The 6,293-nt window shown below is 39.6% G+C and overlaps 1 long non-coding RNA gene across 1 annotated transcript; it reads right to left on the bottom strand.

Moving 5' to 3' along the window:
• Window positions 1–2,094: 2,094 nt before the first annotated feature.
• On the bottom strand, window positions 2,095–4,799 carry LOC141615405 (uncharacterized). Its single transcript, XR_012529840.1, has 4 exons — window positions 4,516–4,799; window positions 4,179–4,353; window positions 3,239–3,316; window positions 2,095–2,387 (listed from the first exon to the last, which is right to left on the bottom strand). It is a non-coding gene; the product is annotated as an uncharacterized LOC141615405 (long non-coding RNA).
• Between the last annotated feature and the right edge of the window lie 1,494 nt (window positions 4,800–6,293).

Here is a 6,293-nt window from a genome sequence, read left to right as displayed (position 1 = left end):
TATATAAAATACACCTTTTTCATGATTCCGGGTCCCAGAACAAAAATCACCGGAAATCACATAGAAAGTTCCTCGGGTCAGATAAAGCGGCGCGAATTTTGAGTACCAACGTAAGACATTTGGGGTGCTTGGCATGCCATAAACCAAAGATTCATCGAACCTCGGATAATCGTGAAAAATCTATTAATGCTCGTTATTTGAGGCTGAAATCGAATATGTTAACTCCTGAAATTAGCTCGGACGCGTGATTAAGAAAGAGGGAGAAAAAGAAACAGGGTTCGGTACGACCTCCCGAACGGCTCAAATTGAAGGGTATAATACACGGTTTTTCGGGATTCCAGGGTCCCGGAACAAAATTTTTCGGAAATCACATAGAAAATTCCTTGGGTCAGATAAAGCGGCCACGCAAAATTTGAGTACCAACGGAAGACAATTGGGGGTGTCGTATGCCATAAACCAGCATTCGTCGAACCTCGGATAATCGTGAAAAATCTATTAATGATTGTTATTTCGAATAGGTTAACTCCTGAAATGAGTTCGGACTCGTGATTGAAAAATAGGGAGAAAAAAAAACAGGGTCCGGTACGACCTCCCGAACGGCTCAAATTGAAGTGTATACACGGTTTTTTGAGATTCCAGGGTCGCGGAACAAAATTCTCCGGAAATCACATAGAAAGTCACTCGGGTCAGATAAAGCGGCCACGCAAAATTTGAATACCAACGGAAGACATTTGGGAGCGCCGGTATGCCATAAACCAGCATTCAACGAACCTCGGATAATCGTGAAAAATCTATTAATGCTCGTTATTTGAGGCTGAAATCGAATAGGTTAACTCCTGAAATGAGCTCGGACGCGTGATTGAAAAACAGGGAGAAAAAGAAACAGGTCCGGTACGACCGCCCGAACGGCTCAAATCAAAGTGTATAATACACGGTTTTTTGGGATTCCAGGGTCCCGGAACAAAATTTTCCGTAAATCACATAGAATCTCCTCGGGTCAAATAAAGCGGCACACAAAATTTGAGAACCAACGGAAGACATTTGGGGGTGCCGGTATGCCATAAACCAGCATTCATCGAACCTCTGATAATCGTGAAAAATCTATTAATGCTCGTTATTTGAGGCTGAAATCGAATAGATTAACTTCTGAAATGAGCTCGAACTCATGATTGAAAAACAGGGAGAAAAAGAAACAGGGTCCGGTACGACCTCTCGAACGGTTCAAATTGAAGTGTATATATAATACACGGTTTTTCGGGATTACAGGGTCCTGGAACAAAATTATCCATAAATCACATAGAAAGTTCCTCGGGCCAGATAAAGTGGCGACGCAAAATTTGAGTACTAACGGAAGACATTTGGGGGTGCCGGTATGCCATAAACCAGCATTTTTCGAATCTCGGTTAATCGTGAAAAGTCTATTAATGCTCGTTATTTGAGGCTGAAATAGAATAGGTTAACTCCTGAAATGAGCTCGGACGCGTGATTTAAAACAAGGAGAAAAAGAAACAGGGTCCGGTACGACCTCTCGAACGGCTCAAATTGAAGTGTATATATAATACATAGTTTTTCGGGATTTCAGGGTCCCGGAACAAAATTCTCCGGAAATCACATAGAAAGTTCAACGGGTCAAATAAAGCGGCCACTTTAAAATTTGAGTACCAACGGAAGACATTTGGGGCACTAGTAGAAAAAACCCCTACAGTGGCGGTCGAAAATGACCTTTTATGGCGGTTTTTATAGGTTTTGGGTGCGTTGTATATCACGGGGTCGTATATACTTTTGCGGCGGTTGTACAACCGCTATTATAGCTCTCATACGGTGGCGACTCTTAAAAAACCGCCATTATAGACTTATATAAAACGACGGTTGTTAGATAAGAACCGCCATCATAGGTATTTTAATAAGAACTTTGAATCACAAACCGCCACAACAGGTTAATATAACGTCGGTTCTTGTTAAAGAACTGCCACTAAAGGTAATTATGACGTCGGTTGTTAATAATGAACCTTCACTAAAGTTGAAATAATAGTGGCGTTTCATACTTAAGAACCGCCACCATAGACTGATATTTAAAAAAAAAAAATTATTTACTACCAAAATTTTGGTAACATTGACCTATAAATTTGATAAGCTAAATAGCGATATAAACAAACAATACATACAAACGAATGTCAACTAACGAACTTGCATATTATCCTATACAACAATAATGTCGATGTTTTTACATCAAGTATATAAATAATCACATACACGCCTTAGTTAATAAACTAGTCGGCATTTCATGTTAATGGATGCAAAATACGAACTTTGTCTACGATAAACCCCATCAGACAAGTAAATATCACCAGCTTGAAAAGTTGTCGAGCCATTCGAGGATAACTTGGCTGCACAATAAAGAAGCCAGGCGATGTAAGTGACAACATCAAAACCAATATGTCAATTGTCAACTGAAATGAAGAAAATGATGTTCGATAACATACTACAAAAACACTCTGTACTAACAGCAAGTCATGAACATATATTATTTGCATAAGAAGACGGTTGCATATAACTGAGAACAAAACCGGCGGTGTGACATGAGATTACAGCCGAGGATGGAATAGGTCCAAGCTTGAGAGGAAATTCATTGGGGCTATGGCATACTGTATATGGAAGGCAAGGAAGCAGTCTCGTGTGGTTTTGTTCATACCATTGGAGATAGATTAGAGAACAGGAACATTAATGATATCCATTGTAAGGATAGGTCCTGGCTGTTAAAAATGACGGCTTTGATGTAATGTGTTGTGTATTGTTTTGATGGAGTCTGTGATGAAGAAGGGGCTGTAATCTCATGTGCTTTGATTATTAATCTAATCTAATTACCTTCCATCCTCCATAAAACCAAATTCAATCAACCTAAACGAGTACGGCAGCAGTTCCCAAAACATTATACTATACCATTATACATATATCAACACATTTGAATAGAAACACAATAAGCCTTGATCTAGAAAATGATTTGGGATGCAAAAATTAGAATGACCAACAAAAAGGAGAAGGTAGTCCTACTATTGATAAAATAGTTTTCTTTTTTTTTAACACAATATAACTTTGAATTCATCAAACATCAATACATGGACACCCAAATAGCGAAAAATGGGGAAAGTCATTACACACTTTTGTACAATATATCAGAGTCAATATTGAAGATCTATCAGTGGATGGTTAAAAAGAAAAAAGATGAAGAGAGATGTACCATGAAATGAGTCTCATAATAAACTGCAGAAGGTGTCCCTGAACGATTGCGGCTTGAGGAAGAACGTCAAAAGGCAACCTGAAGGCGAAAGGTAGGTGCCGATGCATTTAGGGTTTTCAGAAATTTTTGTGTGCAAGTGAATAATCCATGATAACAATCAAACCAACATATCCAATCAAGCAAAATCTTACTCAATCCTATAAAGAACAGAACACTCAAAGAAACTGAGATATAAAGGTAAAGAACAGAACACGCAAAGAAATACTGACATACCCTACAAGTTTACCATTGGTAAGATGATATTACTATAAAGTACCATCTTGCATTTTGTCAACACTGCTCTATGAGAAATGAAATATCCAAGACTTGGAAGTTGGAAGTACTAATCACTCAATATTTAGTCTGGGTACCCTAATAACAGGTTATTTTGACACTGCCAACATTAATTTACTAAATCAACAACAGCAATCTCAGACGCTACTAACATACGCCCGCTCCCTATTTCAACCAAGTGACAAACTTAAGGTGCGAAATTCGCAGTGAATCAAAACATCAAACGATGGATACCCTATAATTTCAGCAGAAAGATAGACTAATTGATCATTCATCCAAAAACTAACCCAAATAACAGATTGACCATCAATGAAACTAATACACAAATTGGGATAATGAAATGAAGAATTGGGGACCCAAACAATAAACTAGCAAAATTAGAATATGTGCAAGAGTTGATTATCAACAAGTTAATAACCAGATGATGAGACAAAACAAAACAAATGAGACGAATCAATTGCACAATGCACACCCATTAAAATCCAAACGAAAAAACCTAAATTTCGTACAAACAAAAATCAAATTAAGATAAAATTAATTAAATATAAGAAAGAATTGAAAGTAAATAGGGTTTAGAGTATGCAGTATTCGTGGTGTTGGCGAATACCTGGGCGTCGTCGACGGTGGCGAGTCTGATCGACGGTGGTCGGAGAATGGTCAAGACTGGTTAGGACGTGGGCTTGATAAGAGTGGTCGTCGGTGAGGGAAATCCGCCGGAATGGTGACGCAAGTGGTGGTGAGTTTGGGGTCGATGCTACCCTTTCCAGAAATAAAACCAAACACTGTATAGTTTATAGATTTCCTTTGTTATGTCTCATAATTGAACAACATTAACTTTAACAAATAACTGAAACAACAATATTCAATTGAAAGACAAAAGAGCATAAAATCAATTTCATCCCAATTTTTTACAAAAAATCAAAACACTAGATCGGAAATTGTACCTAGAGGCCCTGAATCGATGAGGGTATGTGTTGAGGAAGAAACTGGCAACGGATTATGGTGAGTCGAGTGTTGTATGTGCGAGATCTGGCGAATAATGAATTGCAAAGGTGACGAGCAATTAGCGCATCGAGGGAGAGCATTGAGTGCCATGGGAGGGTTGTCAAGGGCGGCGTGAGAAGGAAATGGAGGGTTGTAGAAGGCAGCGTGAGGAAGGGATGTTTTCGGTTGTTGGATAGAATTGTGAGGGTATTGTGAGTTTTTGGCAGTGTGGAAACGACGAAGAAGATGTAGAAAACCGACACAAAAACATATTATGGCGGTTTCTTATCCCGAAACATTATCACTTTGTATTAACTTTTAACATCATTCTTAACGTCGGTTGTAAATAGAACCGCCACAATTGACCTATGGTGGCGTTTCCTATTTGAAACCGCCATAAAAAGCTTATGTTATCACGTCGGTTCTTACTTAAACCGCCACTATATACCTCCTACCTACATAAAAATTTCATTCCCGCCAACATATTTGGCTTTTCGCGTCGTTTCTATTAGAACCGCCACGATAACTGCGTCGTAATAGGGGTTGTTTCTACTAGTGAGGGTGCCGGTATGCCATAAACCAGCATTCATCGAACCTCGGATAATCGTGAAAAATCTATTAATGCTCGTTATTTGAGGCTGAAATCGAATAAATTAACTCCTGAAATGAGCTCGGACTCGTGATTGATAAACAGGGAGAAAAAGAAACAGGGTCCGGTACGACCTCTCGAACGGCTCAAATTGAAGTGTATATATATATACACGGTTTTTCGGGATTCCAGGGTCCCAGAACAAAATTCTCCGGAAATCACATAGAAAGTTCCTCGGGTCAAATAAAGCGGCCACGCAAAATTTGAGTACCAACGGAAGACATTTGGGGGTGCCGGTATGCCATAAACCAGTATTCGTCCAACCTCGGATAATCGTGAAAAATCTATTGATGCTCGTTATTTGAGGCTGAAATCGAATAGGTTAACTCTTGAAATGAGCTCGGACGCGTGATTAAGAAAGAGGGAGAGAAAGAAACAGGGTCCGGTACGACCTCCCGAACGGCTCAAATTGAAGGGTATATTACACGGTTTTTCGGGATTCCCTGGTTCCGGAACAAAATTCTTCGGAATTCACATAGAAAGTTCCTCGGGTCAGATAAAGCGGCCACGCAAAATTTGAGTACCAACGAAAGACATTTGGGGGTGCCGGTATGCCATAAACCAGCATTCGTCGAACCTCGGATAATCGTGAAAAATATATTAATGCTGGTTATTTCGAATAGGTTAACTCCTGAAATGAGCTCGGACGCTTGATTGAAAAACAGGGAGAAAAAGAAACAGGGTCCGGTACGACCTCCCGAACGGCTCAAATTGAAGTGTATAATACACGGTTTTTCGGGATTCCAGGGTCCCGGAACAAAATTCTCTGGAAATCACATAGAAAGTTACTCGGGTCGGATAAAGCGGCCACGCAAAATTTGAGTACCAACGGAACAAATTTGGGGGTGCCGGTATGCCATAAACCAGCATTTGTCGAACCTCGGATAATCGTGAAAAATCTATTAATGCTCGTTATTTCGAATAGGTTAACTCCTGAAATGAGCTCGGACGCGTGATTGAAAAACAGGGAGAAAAAGAAACAGGGTCCGGTACGGCCTCCTGAACGGCTCAAATTTAAGTGTATAATACACGGTTTTTCGGGATTCCAGGGTTCCTGAACAAAATTCTCCAGAAATCACATAGAAAGTT

Source organism: Silene latifolia, chromosome 11 (genome assembly GCF_048544455.1).
Source record: "Silene latifolia isolate original U9 population chromosome 11, ASM4854445v1, whole genome shotgun sequence".
Taxonomy (NCBI): domain Eukaryota; kingdom Viridiplantae; phylum Streptophyta; class Magnoliopsida; order Caryophyllales; family Caryophyllaceae; genus Silene; species Silene latifolia.
Note: the sequence above shows the minus strand (reverse complement) of the source record. Positions and strands in the feature narration are given on the sequence as shown.